The sequence below is a fragment of the Leptonychotes weddellii genome, chromosome 4, assembly GCF_054177405.1.
Source record: "Leptonychotes weddellii isolate Sample4059 chromosome 4, ASM5417740v2, whole genome shotgun sequence".
Taxonomy (NCBI): Eukaryota; Metazoa; Chordata; class Mammalia; order Carnivora; family Phocidae; genus Leptonychotes; species Leptonychotes weddellii.
In genome coordinates this window covers 112,889,094-112,906,509 of record NC_138372.1, presented here as the reverse complement: position 1 = coordinate 112,906,509, position 17,416 = coordinate 112,889,094, and the positions used below count along the sequence as shown (strand labels likewise).

The 17,416-nt window shown below is 37.8% G+C and overlaps 1 long non-coding RNA gene across 3 annotated transcripts in view; it reads left to right on the top strand.

The window, feature by feature from the left end:
* LOC115940885 (uncharacterized) overlaps positions 1–17,416 on the top strand; it is a 122,685-nt gene that overhangs the window by 58,666 nt on the left and 46,603 nt on the right. For all 3 annotated transcript variants that reach the window (XR_014144218.1, XR_014144219.1, XR_014144220.1), the window contains 2 exons: positions 6,845–6,907; positions 7,852–7,942. This is a non-coding gene — a long non-coding RNA (uncharacterized LOC115940885). The remainder of the gene's footprint in view (positions 1–6,844; positions 6,908–7,851; positions 7,943–17,416) is intronic.

Below are 17,416 nucleotides of genomic sequence, written 5' to 3'. Positions count from 1 at the left end.
AACCATGAGAGACTATGGACTCTGAGAAACAAACTGAGGGTTTTAGAGGGGAGGGGGTTCAGCCAGTGATGGGTATTAAGGAGGGCACATATTGCATGGAGCACTGGGTGTTATACACAAACAATAAATCATGGAACACTACATCAAAAACTAATGATGTAATGTATGGGAACTAACATAACATAATAAAATAAAATAAAAATAAATAAAATGATTAAAGCAAAAAGATTGGTACTGGAAGGGGCGTGTTTCAGTTACCTGGTAAATTCACTTAAATTCTCAGATGTCTTCTCTTGCTGAATAAACAAAGTATGATTGTAAAAAAAAAAAAAGAGCCTTATACTCAGAGAGTCCAGGGTTCAACTGCATCTCTAACACTTACTACTTACATGATTTGGAGTATGTTACTTAATATTTATGAACTTCATTTTTCTAAGGTGTAAAATGGGGTGATAATAATAGTAATAATAATATCTATTTCATGGAGTCGTTACAAGGATTGAATTAGATAATGTATGTAAAGTGCTTAGCAAAGAGCTTGATGCATAGTAAGGGGAGTAAAATATTAACAAACACAAAGAAATAGCTTTTGAATAGTATTTCTATACTATTAAAGAAAAGTTTGTGAAATTGCTTCCTTTATTTATTTGTTATTCCAATATTTTTATTTTAGGACTAGAATTTTTACCTTCTATATGTAACTTCTAAAAATACTTAATAAAATATATTTTTAAAATTCTTTTGGAATATTAAATAAGTCTGTGAAGAAATGTGGGAATAAAACATGTAGAAGAGGAGCAAAGCAGAAGCATGAGATGAGGGAAGAGAATGAGCACCAACTCTGTGGGATGCTTAGGAGCAACCCCCACCTTGAAGCCTGGAGCTTCAGGGCACAAGTGGGACTGGGGAAAAAGCCTTGGGCCTTTGTAGAGAAGGGAGTTGGATCAAAGGTCATTGGCTTAAAGTCAGGATTCTGGAGGAAATATACTCCAATAAACAGGACAAACTAGGAGAAAAAATAACTTTTCCACAAAAGCAGTTGTCGAGAAAGTTTTCAGTCTTGATTGTAGATACAGGTAAAAAAAAGAAAAAAGTTTTCCCTGAGATTTCCTAATCACTGGCCAGAGTCCGCACAGATTTAGGGTCTGATTTGCAATCTTTTCATGACCCTAAAAACTGCAAACAAAAACTATAATTTAAAGTACATGCGAGTTTATAATATCCTGGGTAATGGTAGGAGCAAACATAAAAACTCCTCGAAGAATAGATACTCATACCCAGATTTAAAGAATTCTCAGAAAAACTTCCAACAAATACAAGTTCACAATAAAAAATATCTTAAAATCCATAAGATAATAAGTCACATGAATGAGAGTCAGAAAAAAACAACCAAAAACAGAATCAGACCTGTAAAAACATAAGGCACTAGAATTTTCAAATCCAGAATACAATAATTATGCTGATGTGTTTAAAGAAAAAAAATATGGAACAAACCAGGAGCAAGAGACTATAAAAAATAAGGACTTTACAGGTAATATGATGGCACTAAATTCATATCTTTCAGTAGTTACTCTCAATGTGAACGGCCTAAATGCTCCCATGAAATGGCACAGGGTTTCAGATTGGATAAAAAGACAGGACCCATCTGTATGCTGTTTACAAGAGACTCATTTTGAACCTAAAGACTCCTCCAGATTGAAAGTGAGGGGATTCAGAACAATTTATCATGCCAATAGACCTCAAAAGAAAGCTGGGGTAGCAATTCTCATATCAGTCAAATTAGATTTTAAACCAAAGACTGTAGTAAGAGATGTAGAAGGACACTCTACCATACTTAAAGGGTCTATCCAATAAGATCTAACAATTGTAAATATCTATCTATGCCCACAACATGGGAGCAGCCAACTACATAAGCCAACTGTTAACCAAAATAAAGAATCATATTGATAATAATACATTAATAGTAGGAGACCTCAACACTTCACTCTCAGATCATCTAAGCAGAAGATAACAAATAAGAGTTTTGAATGACACACTGGAACAGATGGACTTTGTAGTTATATACAAAACATTCCACCCTAAAACAACAGAATACTCATTCTTCTTGAGTGCACATGGAACTTTCTCCAGAATACACCACATACTGGGTCACAAATCAGGTCCCAACTGATACCAAAAGATTGAGATTATTCCCTGCATTATCAGACAACAATGCTTTGAAACTGGAACTCAATCACAAAAAAAAATTTGGAAGGAATTCAAACACTTGGAAGTTAAAGAGCATCCTGCTAAAGAATGATTGGGTCAACCAGGAAATTAAAGAAGAACTTAAACAATTCATGGAAACTAATAAGAATGACAACACATCAGTCCAAAACCTATGGGATACTGCAAAGGCGGTCCTAAGAGGGAAATACATAGCCATCCAAGCCTCTCTCAAAAAAGTAGAAAAATCCCAAATGCACAAGCTAACCTTACACCTAAAGGAGCTGGAGAAAGAACAGTAAATAAACCTAAGCAGGAGAAGAGAAATAATAAAGATAAGAGCAGAGATCAATGAGATAAAAACCAGAAAAACAGTAGAAAAGATCAATGACACTAGGAGTTGGTTCTTTGAAAGAATTAATAAGATCGATAAACCTCTGGCCAGACTTATCCAAAAGAAAAGGGAAAGGACCCAGATCAATAAAATCATGAATGAAAGGGAAGAGATCATAACTAACACCAAGGAAATAGAAACAATTATTAGAAATTTTTACTAGCAACGATTTGCCAACAAATTAAGCAACCTGGAAGAAATGGATGCCTTCCTGGAAACTTAAAAACTACCAAGACTGAAACAGGAAGAAATAGACAATGCGAATAGACCAATAACCAGTAACAAAATTGAAGCAGTAATAAAAAACCTCCCAAAAAACAAGAGTCCAGGGCCAGATGGCTTCCCAGGGGAATTCTACCAAACATTTAAAGAAGCAATCATACCTATTCCACTGAAGCTGTTCCAAAAAATAGAAATAGAAGGAAAACTTCCAAACTCATTCTATGAGGCCAGGCTTACCCTGATCCCAAAACCAGACAAAGACCCCATCAAAAAGGAGAATTACAGACCAGTATCCCTGATGAACATGGATGCAAAATTCTCACCAAGATCCTAACCAGTAGGATCCAACAGCACATTAAAAGGATTATTGACCAGTACCAGGTGGGGTTTAATCCTGGGATGCAAGGGTGGTTCAACATTCACAAATCAGTCAAAGTGCTAGATCACATTAACAAAGGAGACAAGAACCATATGGTCTTCTCAATTGATGCAGAAAAAGCATTTGACAAAATATAGCATCCTTTCCTGATTAAAACTCTTCAAAATATAGGGATAGAGGGAACATACCTCAATATCATAAAAGCCATCTACAAAAAACCCACAGCGAATATCATTCTCAATGGAGAAAAACTGAGAGCTTTTCCCTTAAGGTCAGGAACATGACAGGGATGCCCACTCTCACCACTGTTGTTCAACATAATACTAGAAGTCCTAGCCTCAGCAATCAGACAACAAAAAGAAACAAAGGCATTCAAATCAGCAAAGAAGAAGTCAAACTCTCACTCTTCTCAGATGACATGATACTGTATGTGGAAAACCCAAAAGACTTCACCCCCAAATTACTGGAACTCATACAGCAATTCAGCAACATGGCAGGATACAAAATCAATGCACAGAAATCAGTTGCATTTCTATACACAAACAATGTGACTGAAGAAAGAGAAATTAAGGAGTTGATTCCATTTACAGTAGCCCCCAAACCATAAGATACCTAGGAATAGACCTAACCAAAGAGGTAAAGGATCTTTACTCTAGAAACTACAGAACACTTATGAAAGAAATTGAGGAAGACACAAAGAGATGGAAAAATATTCCATGCTCATGGATTGGAAGAATAAACTTTGTTAAAATGTCTGTGTTGCCCAGAGCAATCTACACTTTCAATACAATCCCTATCCAAAAACCATCAACATTTTTCACAGAGCTGGAACAAACAATTCTAAAATGTGTATGGAAACAGGAAAGACCTGAATTGCCAGGGGATTGTTGAAAAAGAAAACCAAAGCTGGTGGCATCACAATGCCCATCTTCAAGCTATATTATAAAGCTGTGATCATCAAGACAGCATGGTATTGTCACAAAAACAGACACATAGATCAGTGAACAGAATAGACACCCCAGAAATGGACCCTCAATTCTATGGTCAACTAATCTCAGACAAATCAGGAAAGAATATCCAATGGAAAAAAAACAGTCTCTTCAATAGATGGTGCTGGGAAAATTGGACAACCACATGCAGAAGAATGAAACTGGACCATTCTCTTATACCGTATACAAAGATAAACTCAAAATGGATGAAAGACCTCAATGTGAGACAGGAATCCATCAAAATCCTAGAGGAGAACATAGGAAGTAACTTCTTTGACATTGGCCATAGCGACCTCTTTCAAGACATGTCTCTAAAGGCAAGGAAAACAAAAGCAAAAATGAACTATTGGGACTTCATCAAGATAAAAAGCTTTTGCACAGCAAAGGAAACGGTCAACAAAACTAAGAGGCAACCCACGGAATGGGAGAAGATATTTGCAAATGACATTATAGATAAAGGACTAGTATCCAAGATCTATAAAGAACTTCTCAAACTCAACACCCCAAAAACAAATAATCAAGTCAAAAAATGAGCAGAAGACATGAATAGACACTTCTCCAAAGAAGACATACGAATGGCTAGCAGACACATGAAAAAATGTTCAACATCTCTAGCCATCAGAGAAGAGATGAAAGATATTGAACATAAATTAGTAGGAATTGAAGCCCTAATAGGAAGTTATACCATTTATATCATTTGGGCCTCTCTTTCCATTGCCCCTCCAACCCTAGAAGCAGAGGCCAACTTCTTGCTCTCACTCAACTCTGAATTACTATCCTCTATATAACTTCTTAGCATTCCCATTACCTCTGTAACCAATTGCTTGTATTAAATTCCCTGTACTGAGAGACTTACAGTGGTATCTCTCTTCCTGGCTGGATCCAGAATGATAAAAAATATTGACTAAGTTTTAATTTTCTAAGTTAAATATGCAGGTTATGAGTTTAAGAGTAAACATGGTGGAAAAGGTAGAAGATGGAAAGAGCTCCCAGTCTATTTAAAAATAGACATGAAATGAAAGGGGAAATAGGAAAGAAAAATTAAGAAAAACAAAAAGCACAAAATAAAATGATATGGGTAAATATATATATATATATTAGTATTTACAATACACTTAAATGGTTTAATGAAAATAGTTGAATTCTTCAGTTAAATGGCAGAAAATTTCATATATGGAGTCAGAGTTCAGCTATATGCAAAAAGGAAGTGACACATAAGGGGTTGAAAACCAAAGAAAGGTTGAAAATAAAAGGATAGAAATAGTTATATAAGGCAAATACCAACCAATAGAAAATTGGGGTACCTATACTAATATATGTAGTATTAGGCAAAATAGAAATCAGGGAAAAAATACTCTTGCTATAATAAAATGCTTTCATTATGATAAAAGTTTCAGCTGACCAGAAAGATAAAACAATTCTAAGTTCTTCTGTACCTGATAGCATAACTTCAAAAATATAATCAAAAAATGATAGGAGAAATGGGCAAATTCACTATTGCAGAAGGAGATTTTTGACACATCTCCCATAACGGATAGAACAAGTAGATTTTTAAAATAGGTAAAAATAATCATGAATTCATGATTAACCAGCTTGATCTAATCGACATACATAGAACCCTAAACGACAACTGGAGAATACTCGTTTTCCTCACACATGGAACATTTCTGAAAACTTCTACATCTTGAATTATTAGGCTTCAGCAGAAACACCACTCTGCAGGATTCTATGGTTTCTATCAGTTTGCTGAGTTGTTTTTGCTACTCTACAGACTGAAATGCCAGGGGCCACCCTGGCAATCCAACTTGTTCAATATTTTTCAAACTGTTATGCGTAATATCTAATCTCCCTCGGTCCCTGATGTTCTCACAGATGAACAAAGTTTTCCTCTGCCCTTCCTTTCACAAAGCTCCTCTTGAGAGAAAGCTAAAATTGCCCATTTTAAGTAGATTCACAGGAAGTCCTAACCAGCGTTATCCTTCAGTCATAGCAGATGCATCGAGAACATGTTTATTGCTCTTAAAATCACTTAAATTACCCACCCTGCAAATTCAATGAAAAATAAATTAAAAGATGATTTTCTGTTTAGTAATTTGTTTTTCATGCTGACTCTAAAAATTTTTATAAGCAACAAATGTATTTTTCTTTTAAAAAAATCTTCAAATACATAATCATATAGTACGTAAAAAATAGTTTTGAATGATACAAAATGTCCATATAGTGTCTGATGTTATACAAGTCATAGAAAGCCCTCCCAGGGATTATGCCATCTGCCTATGTGTATCAGGGTTCCATGGTCAAAGAAGTGATGAAGCAAAGGGCTTATTATAAAGTGACAATGTTGAACTTCATCTGAGCCCTGTGCTCCTGAGAGCAGTGACAGTTGAGAAACCTGCCTATCCTTTTGTAATTCTTCTTTATTTGAGAAGTGACAAAATGGCTGAACAGCTAACCAGCTAACTGCAAAAGACTACCATGTCCGTTCATACTCTGAATTAAGACCCATCTCCACTCTTCTAGAAAGACTCTCATGTTTTATAAAATCCCAAGTTTTGTCCATCTTCTTTGAGACATTTATCATAATGAATGTTCTCTCTGTTGCAATGGCCTGAATAAAATTATTTCCTTAACTGTCTGGAGCATTTTGTCTTTCAGGGTTTGGTGCCACGACTCAGATAGTATCTGTCCCTGCCTCAGGATCCTGTTTACTCCTACCAGGTAATGAGACCCCTTCAGAGCTTTTGTGCTTCATTCCTGTGTGATAATCCAGGGACCCAAAAGTGAGCTCAGTTCCTAATCCTGTGTTCTGGACTCTTGTCCATTCATAGCATGATAAAGATTTGATTTGATACCTTTTGAGTACTTGCTTCATATCTGCACAGATTCTTCTGGTTTCATGGTCTGATCATTTTTGTGATTTCTGTAAATGTATCAATGGTTTATAGAGATCTTCTTTTCTAGGTTGAAAGACAACAACGAATCTGGTGTTAGTCTTTTCTGTTTATCTTTTTCCCTGTCTTGAGCTAAAAACAGCTAAGAATTTGTACCCACTGGTAATAAAACCCTATTTAGACCAGTGATATTTTGTTTCTGTGTTTATTCTCATAGCTAAATTTTTTACAATAAAGTTATAAGCTCTCCATTTGTATCTGTTTGTATGTTTATATAACTGTAACTCAGAAAGGTCTTTACATCTCATTGTGTAAGTATATAATATTTTCCTACCTTTCATGGTATTAATAAATTAGATCATAAAATCTCTGAAAGGAGCCCTACTCTGATTGACTTAGTGATAAAAAGCACTTATGTAAGCTGAATATTCTTAAAATTTCCAGATACCAAGGAAAATAAACCTCAAATATTTTCCTCATAGAAATGAACCCAGAAATGTTTTAAGAATTCAAGTGCACATAATTTAGGTAAATCCTTGGCAGATAAGATTCATTTTGATTTAATTAAAAGCAGCTACATATTTTCTATTAGATCAAGGTTAAGTATAATATACATGTAGACCTTTTTCTTTTTAGGTATGTTTTTCCTAAACATATATAAGTTTGCTGATTGAAAAAGATATGACTTCTACTAAATGTTTAAGATTATAAAAAATGTGAATATGTTTAATGAAAATTGAATCATAATTTTGAAAAATTTTATTTCGACAGTGTTGTAGACACTCTTGCAAAGAAAAGATGGACATCCACCCAAAATGTGGTTCAGATTGGAGACTGATGATGCCACAGGAACACCAAGAAGGTAGGAATATTACTCACATTAGGAGGCTTTCTGGAGAGAGCAGGGCAGGCCTGCCAAACAAGTCCAAAGTGGCTTGTAAGAGGACAAGGAGACTGGCCTGGGTCTTTTATGGTGGTTAGGGGAAGGGGCTGGAGTGAAGTTTCCTACATGCAGGCAGGGACTTGGCATGGTTCAAACTTTCCACCAGTAGCAAAGGAGGAAGCACCTGGTCTTTCCTATCAACTTGCCTAGAGCAGTAGAACATCAAATGAGGCAGACTCCTAATTACAAGCAGTATCAGCATTTTGTAATATGTCAACTTGAACATAATTTCTAAGATTTTCAATCTTAGTAATTAGTAACTTGAATTTAGTAATCTTAAGTAACTTAAAACCTTGTATTGATATTAAATTGAGTTAATCAATCAATATTTACTAGATGCCTAGATTATTTCTAAGTAAGACGGAATACTGAAACATTAATTACTAAGCGTAATTTTGTTTATATTTTTGCCTCTTATTTCTATGGTATAGAGAGAGTATGTATTTGGGTCTGTTAAAGAACGTGTTCATTTTTGCCACTTTGAGAAATTGTACTATAAGGGATGCGTTTGTGTTAAGGAGATAAGAGTAGTTTTGCCCTAAGGTAAAATGACTTGTTGCTCCAGAATAAGAAGAGGAAAATGCAGGACAAAACCAAAATGAATACAGAAAGTTGTGGAAGGTGTGCTGGATTTTTTGTGTGTGTGTGTCTTTTTGTAATGGTCAAAGCTGACTAAGTTTGATGGGTGTCTTATTTCTCTCTTGCTGCTATAACAAATTACCACAACCAAGTAGCTGAAAACAGTTCAAAAGTCCAAAATGGGTCTCACTGGGCTAAAATCAAGATAGCAGGGCTGCATTCCTTCAGGAGGTTCTAGGAGAGAATCCATTTTGTTTCCTTTTCACCCTTGGAGAGGCTTCCTAGAATCTGTGACTCACGGCCCCCTTCCATCTTCAAAGCCAGCAATAACCAGTTAGTCTTTCTCACATTGTATCATTCTGACAATGACTCCTCTCCTCTCTCTTCTACATTTAAACAGCCGTTGTGATTATGTTGGGTCCACCAGAAAATCCTGTTATTTTAAGGTCAGATGATTGGTAACCTTAATTCCCTCTGCAATGGAATTAATTCCCTCTTGTTGTGTAACATAACATATTCACAGTTTTCAGAAATTAGGAAGTGGACGTCTTTGAGGGGCCATTTTCCTGCCTACCACAATGAATTAATTATAAGATTTTCAAAAGATTTCATAACAGGGGCACCTGGGTGGTTCAGTCGGTTAAGCATCTGACATTTGATTTTGGCTCAGGTTATGATCTCAGGGTCGTGAGATGGAGCCCTGTGTTGGGCGCCATACTCAGTGGGGATTCTGCTTGAGATTGTCTCTCTCCCATTCTCCCCCATGCTCTCTCTCTTTCTCAAATAATAAATAAGTAAATCTTTAAAAAAAAAAAGATTTCTAACAAACGTCATACTGGTACAAAGACAGAATTTGGTCTTCTCAGTTATTGTGGAAAATTTTTCTTAGATTATTGGCTTGCTCTAAGAAGTGGTTGTAAAAGATTATTCTTATTTGATGTGTAATCTGTCTAGATCACTGCCCAGATCCTTATTTGGACTCTAGGTTGTCTGGCAGCTGGCCCTTTCCCTCAAAATATGAAGAAGCCCTGTGAGCTGAAGCCCGAGGGCTTGATATAAACCTCAAAGCACTCACTACCACAGCAGACCATGCATGGGCCAGAGTTCCTTATGGATGTTAAGGGAGAGTCCTGTCCGGGCCACTAAGTTCTCTCCCTCTTCTTTGAGATATTCATTAGTGAACATTCTCCCTACTGCAATAGCTTGGGTAAAACATTTCCTTAATTGTCTAGCACATTTTATCTTTCACAAAAGCAAAACACCATCCTTAAATTACCTATTTTCCAAGCTGACTTTTGCTTCACCTGGAACCCTTGCTCTTAAGGAGAAGTGTAGCTTGATCAGTTGTTCAGAGCATGGGGTCTGGAGCAAGTCTCAAATTTTGGTTCTGCCATTCATACGGGGTGACCATTGGCAAGGGACTTGATCTTCCTGTGCCTCAATGTACCTATCCATAAACAGGGATGATGATGGGGATGATGATGGTGGTGATAATGATTGGGATGATGATGGTGATAATGATGATGGTGATGATGATGATGATGATAGTGATGATGATGAGGATGATGATGGTGATGATGGTGATGGAACCTACCTCACAAGGGTCTTAAGAAAGGAGCTCAGAACAAGTGCCTAGTTCAGATTGCTATACACACATCTGCTATTCTTATTTGAGGAACATCTAAGGCTCACCAAGTCCTAATATTCTGAGGAAAGTTTATCCATTCTTCTGAACTGAAATTTCATGCTCAGCTTTAACCTCAGGGTTTGCATAGCACATACATTGTAGGAGAATAATAAATATTGAGTAAATTAATGGAAGATGGCAAATGGGTGGATTTTTGGAGGAAGGAAGGAACTATGGGTGAGGAGGCAGGTATTATAACATCAACTGTAGTATTTCTTTACAGTTAAATGAGCAATTTGAATTCTAAGCTCTATCTCACAGTTGTGTCATTTATTCTCAGAAATCAAATTAAATACATTTCTTCAAGGAAGTGTGTGCTACACAGGCAGCTGATATGATCAAGACCACTGCACTCCATATTCTGGGGTCAAGGCGTGTGAGGCAGTGTGACCTAACTTCAATTAATGACAGCTGCCTCTGGAAACCTGGTTTCTTTCCTTAGGGAAACAGTATAAATTAAAGTCTAGCCAGATTGAAATGCATCACTGCTCAACTGAGTACAGAAACTTGAATTCACACTTTGATTTGTCAGGAAGACAGAAATGCTTTCAACATATAATCAGCCCCATCATTCTTCACACCAAATGGAAATACGCAGACTTATCCAGGCACCTAATGTGGGAAATCTTTTTAAACTTTAAAACAGACAGTAGAACTGTATGTCATTTTTTAAAATTAAGCTCTAATGGGATATTCAGTTTATGTTCTGAAACAAATCAATAGTCCAGGCAACCAGCCATAACTCTTGCTATATACTGCCCTCCAGTGGATTCCTGTCAGATGTAACCTCTGAACATTATTTCAAAAAAACCTATACATAAGCTTTCTTTTCAATGGGATGTTAAATCTTTGACATAAACTTTAAAAATGCATTTGAAAATATTAATGATAATCCTCAAGACTATTTTGTAAAATCACCTTGGAGCGCCTGGGTGGCTCAGTCATTATGCTTCTGCCTTCCGCTCAGGTCATGATCTCAGGGTCCTGGGATCCAACCCCGCACAGGGCTCCCTGCTCAGTGGGAAGTCTGCTTCTCCCTTTCCCACTCTCCCTGCTGTGTTCCCTCTCTCGCTGTCTCTCTCTCTGTCAAATAAATAAATAAAGTCTTTTAAAAAAATCACCTTGTTTTTAAATTATCTGATGTCAAGGTAAAGTACTTATTTATTTCCCCCAGACCTTGGCTCTCCCTCAGGAATTTGCCATAGTGTTGGTTTGTTTCTGTTTTGGCCCATGTCTTTAGTGGTCCCTCAGCCTACTACTACTTCTAAATTCACTCTGGGCAAAAGAGAGATGGCTTTATACTTATCAGAAGAAGCTCACATAGCTCCTTTAAACATGGCCTTGACACTAGGGGCAAGCAACCATTTCTTCTTAGTTTACAAACAAAAGTCACAAATCAGTGCTAAAGCTAAGAATAAAACTGAGATGCTGCCATTTCTGGAGAACCCTCAATGTGTGAAGTTCTGATAACTGGAAGGTGACTTCCAGCACACTGATTTGACTCATTCCATCAGAATTTGGTTTGAAGCATCTGCTTTCTGCTTGGGTCATGATCCTAGGGTCCTAGGATCGAGCTTCTCCTTCTGCCCCTCTCCCCATCACTCACCCTGCTTGCGCTCTCTCTCTCTCAAATAAAAAAATCTTTAAAAAAAAGAATTTGGTTTGATGAAATATTACCTGTCTTTTCATGGCTACCTGATTTCTCACTGCCTCCATTTCAGGAACATTTTCTGTTGTTTTAAAATAATACCTCACAGTTTTTGTAAATATTATATGGCATACACACTGCAAAATTGGGAATTTAGTGTATGAGATTTTCTCAGGGCAGGAAATTATGACGAATACTAACTAAATAACAGGACTCTCACAGGTAGCTAATTACATGGAAAAGAAAATGACCAGAAGGACATTTCTGGAAGACAATTATTGGTTTTTTCTCTTTAAAGTAAGCATGACTAAAGCTAAGCTCAACTTAGTCCTCTAAATATACACATAAAATATGAAATCATTCAGCAGACACTAGCCTCTTTCTAGATGGTAAAAGACTTCTTTAGAAGTGGGATTCTAAAATATTGCTGTAACAGTAATTCACCACCAGATTGATGAACACTGAAAATATGTTTACAGTCTAATGAAATTTTGAGATAACACAGCACTTCAAGTCATGCTATTTGAGTTTATTTTGAATGCATTTCTATATTCTATTTGCTTATCAAAATAATCCTTCAATCCCCACAATAATGAACATAGGTAATTGTCTGTTTAGTCTCTAATAATAACCTCAATTACATTTTAAATATTCCATAACCAAACTCTGAGATAAATCTCTTTATAGAATGCTTTAACATAAAAGATGAAGAGATGAAGAGGAGCTCTTGAAATTGACTGATTAAATTTGACTCTAGTGTAATTTGATATATTCAGTATGTATTTACTTATTCACTCTCTTGCCCTAAAAATATTCATTGAGCATCTACTATATACCAGAATGTAAAATACAAAGTGTTCAAACATGATCAGGAAGGTCCTGCTGAGGAGGAGTTCAACATTTAGTGGGCAAGTCAGATGGGTAAATAGATAATTAAAATACAATATAGTTAAGTATTGTAATAGAGGCATGTAGGGACATTTCACAGAAGGGGCATTATTTGCATTTTGAAAAATAAGTGAGTTTATTGGGTATACAGTCTGCAATGAGCTTACTCCAAGTGCAAATGTAGCCAGGCACCAAAAAGGCTGGCTTATACAAGAAACTACAACTAGTTCCATTTGGCCTGAGTAAGGGGAGCCTGGAAGGAAAGGGGAGTATGCTGGGTGGGTGGAGGTCTTCACATGTTTCAACAGGTGCTTTGAAAAGTTTATGGGAACAATTGAAGAATTTTAAGCAGGATAATGATATGATCATATTTAAATTTTAGAAAGTGTACTCTGATGGAGGAAAAATGTGAGGGACATTTCATTAGCAGCAGACAAGCCTGTTTAGAGGATTGGGGGTATCCCAAATATGAGATGATGAGAAATGCAAATCCAAAAAGACTGTAAATCTAATGAAATACATCTTAAGAAACGTATATTGTTTTCCAGATTTATAAATTCTGTAAAGTGAGTGTTTTATAAATGATATCAAATCATTTCTTAGGTGAAAAATGTATAGAAGTAAAATTTCTAATTGGAAATATAACCACATATTATTAATATAAAAGGTGTTATTCATATTTGCTTATTTATTCTTTCTCTTAGGGTATCATTCTGCACACCTTTTTGTTTCTTATTTGTCAAATATATAATCAGACCTGAATTTTGCCTTCTCAAATACATCCCATCCCTTTCTAGGCTATTTTAGTCATTTAAAAAGCATTATTCATGGACCAAAAGAAATCTCTGAAATAAAATCAGTGGGGAGAAAGAATTGATAGGAAAAAGATGACACGAGACAGAGATAGACACTTAGGATAATACACTGGCCTGCCACAATGACTGAAAATAATCTAGAACACAATGCACAGATCCTTAATTAGACAGAGCTAATCTAAGAATCATTTAAGGCCCCTCAATCCTGGGCCTAAAATAAAATAAAAATGAGTCCAATTTCAATGCTTAAATGAAATTATACTGGGGGTAAAAATAAGCCACGCTCTTTATACTCTTTATGACGGCTGAACTCAATTTTAGTAGGGAAAAAATTAAGGGTGCTTAGTGTAAAGGGAAAAAAAGCAAATTTACGTGCGTTGTCATGACTCAGGTGTGCTTGAACCTCCACTGCAGACTGGATGCAGAAGGCTCTTGATTGAAAACCCTCAAGGTGCCAAGTGCTACACAACCACCTGCTGGCTGTGGGTCCTTGGACACATTACTTAGCCTGTCTAGGCCTAGTTTCTTCATCTATAACAGGGTGTCATGGCACTATTGACATTTTTAGGCCAGATAATTTTTTGTTGCAGGGGACTGTCTGGAACATGATCCCAAACTGTTTACACAGGAGATTCTGAGCGAATTTCCTCCAGTGTGAGGTAAAGATCTTTCCTGAGTGCAGCCTCGTTTCCCTATGGGTGACTGCTTATACACACATCTCCACATTGTGGGTACCATGCACCCAGGATAAACTTTGAGAAGAGAAATATTTCCCAAAGAATTAAAATCTACAAGAATGGCTCCCTGGCTGGAGCGCCTGGGTGGCTCAGTTGTTAGGAGTCTGCCTTCGGCTCAGGTCATGATCCCAGGGTTCTGGGATTGAGCCCCACATCAGGCTCCCTGCTCAGCAGGAAGCCTGCTTTTCCCTCTCCCATTCCCCTTGCTTGTGTTCCCTCTCTCTCTGTGTCTCTCTCTGTCAAATAAATAAAGAAAATCTTTTAAAAAAAGAAAAAAAGAATGGCTCCCTGGCTAAAAACGAAAGGACTTCACAATACAAAGTAAACATGTAGGTTTTTAATCTTAAATGTCTACATTTTAGTCACTTTACAATTTTTCTTAAGAATTGTAGAGTGGATTATTAATATTTGGGTAAATAAAGAATCTGTTGTTGTTCATAAAAACAAAAGCACAGTCTGAATTCAAGTTTTTCTCTTTTGCTAGATAGAAACCATTTGCACGCACATTTGAAGTCAGACTTTGCTTTAGCTTCTACCATCAACAGAATGTTATGTTCATTGGTTGATTTTAGGAACTGAGTTCTAATTTGGACATCTTACTACAAATATTAATTTCATCCTTTTTTATTTTTGAATTTTAACTGCTAATTTTAGTTTCTTTTTAAATCTTCTAAGCTGCAAAGCCACATCTGATGGCCGATTTAATGTAAGAAAGGTCTAGCCTTCACTGTTAGAGAATTTCTTTTTCTTCTTACAGTCACATTTGCCAACTTCAAAACATCTTGAGCTTTTCTTTTATTGACACATCTTCCCTATCATTACTTGCTCTGGGTGAAGAGTTGGACTTTCAGAGCTAAATGATGGGATACAAAGACATGTAGAGAGGGGTGCCTGGGTGTCTCAGTCAGCTAAGAGTCCAACTTTTGGTTTCGGCTCAGCTCATGATCTCAGGGTCCTAGTATTGAGCCCCACATGGGGCTCTGTGCTCAGCGCCGTGGAGTCTGCTGGAGATTATCTCCCTCTCCCTCTGCTCCTCCCCCTGTTCGTGCTCTCTCTCTCTACCCCCCTCTAAAATAAATGAATAAAATCTTTTAGAAAAAAAGACACGTAGAGAGAGAGTTATGTATGAAATAAACATGGAGGGGTTTATGTTTTTTTAATATTCATCAGCACTTTCAGTTTCTAAAACAGATTTTTAAATAAAATACGTGGAATTTAAAGCACAAAATTAAGATGAGTTGTGTGGCCTAAGATACAGCTGAGAGATTCTAAAACTCCCCCCAAAATGTCATCTGCTATCAGCTGTTAGTTTTCCAGCCATTGCTTCAAGTGTTGAGGACAAAATAATCACCCCTGAGCCCACTTTCAGAGAGCAGATGTCCTGTAGGAAGCAGGGGAAGGGATTTAAATATCTTTTGTGACTTCTGCCATTTCTCTAGGCAGAGCCACTACAAACAGCTCCATGTGGTATGATCAACTGCAGAAATAGAAAACTCTCAGGGGGGGAAAAGATGGCGGAGGAGTAGGGAACCCTATTTCAACTGGTCCCGGAATTGAGCTGGATATCTACCAGACCACTCTGAGCACCCACAAAACCAGCCTGAGATGTAAGAAGATCTGGATCTCTACAAACAGAATATTGCAGGCAGTTGGTTTTGAGGTACAAAGCAGGTAGCCGTGATTCCGTGGGCAGATATCGGAGGATAAATGGCAGCAGGAGGGTGCCTGGGCGTGGGGATCCTACACTGCCGGTGAGCGACAGCCTCACGCACTGGGGACGGGCACAGACTTGCAGACCGGTAGTGGCAGGGAAAGGACTCTAGGGCAGCCCCTGGGATGGAAACCCGGAGTGGCGGGGTCTCACATGCGCGTAAACTGGGAGCGGCTGGCGGTTTTAGAAGCACAAAGGGCAGAGACATGCCCCAACCTGGAGGCAGGACTGGGAGCGCTGCAGAGGGGCACACAACCCAGGCCGCTGCAGTTTATAGCAGCACAGACAGAAACGGAGACAGTGTGGCCTGGAGAGCTCACTGAAGAACAGACTGTGATCTCTCTGCTCTGAAAGAGAGGGTTGGAAACGGTCTCTTCTGCTCTGACTCATGGAAGAGACGCGGAAAGCCGCCAGAGAACAAAAGCCCCCAAAACTGATTCCCCCACTGAGCCCATCCCCCCACCACAGGGGCGCAGGGCAACTCCACCTAAACAGGGCTGCCTGAGTACAGCGTGGCAGGCCCCTCCCCCAGAAGACAGGCTGGGAAAACAAGAGGCCAGCAACCCTAAGGTCCCAACAAAACAGGTGCATCTTGCTTGGGTTCTGATCAATAATTTGGACTCTATACATTCCCTCAACCACCCATCAACAGAATGACTAGGAGGAGGAGCCCCCAAAATAGAAAAGACTCAGAGATTATGACTTATGCTGCAGATTTAAAAATGGATGTAGATATAACTAAGATGTCGGAGATGGAATTCAAGTTAGCAATTGTGAAGACAATGGCTAGAATGGAGAAATCAATTCAGGGCAACATAGAGTCTCTAAGGGCAGAAATAAAAGGTGAATTGGCAGAACTTAAAAATGCTATCCAATCCAATCTAGATAATGTAACAGCTAGGGTAACTGAGGCAGAAGAGAGAATAAGTGACCTGGAAGACAACATAATACATAAAAAGGGAAAAGAGGAGGCCAGGGAAAAACAACTCAGAATCCATGAAAATAGAATCAGAGAAATAAGTGACACCATGAAGCATTCCAATGTCAGAATAATTGGAATCCCGGAGGGAGTGGAGAGAGAGAGAGGACTAGATGTATTTGAGCAAATCATAGCTGAGAACTTCCCTAATCTGGGGAATGAAACAAACATTCGCATCCTAGAAGCAGAGAGGACCCCTCCTAGAATCAAGGAAAACAGGCCAACACCCCGGCATGTAATAGTAAAACTTGCAAATCTTAGAACCAAGGAAACCATCTTAAGGGCAGTTAGGGGGAAGAGATTCCTTACGTACAGAGGGAGGAACATCAGAATAACGTCAGACCTATCC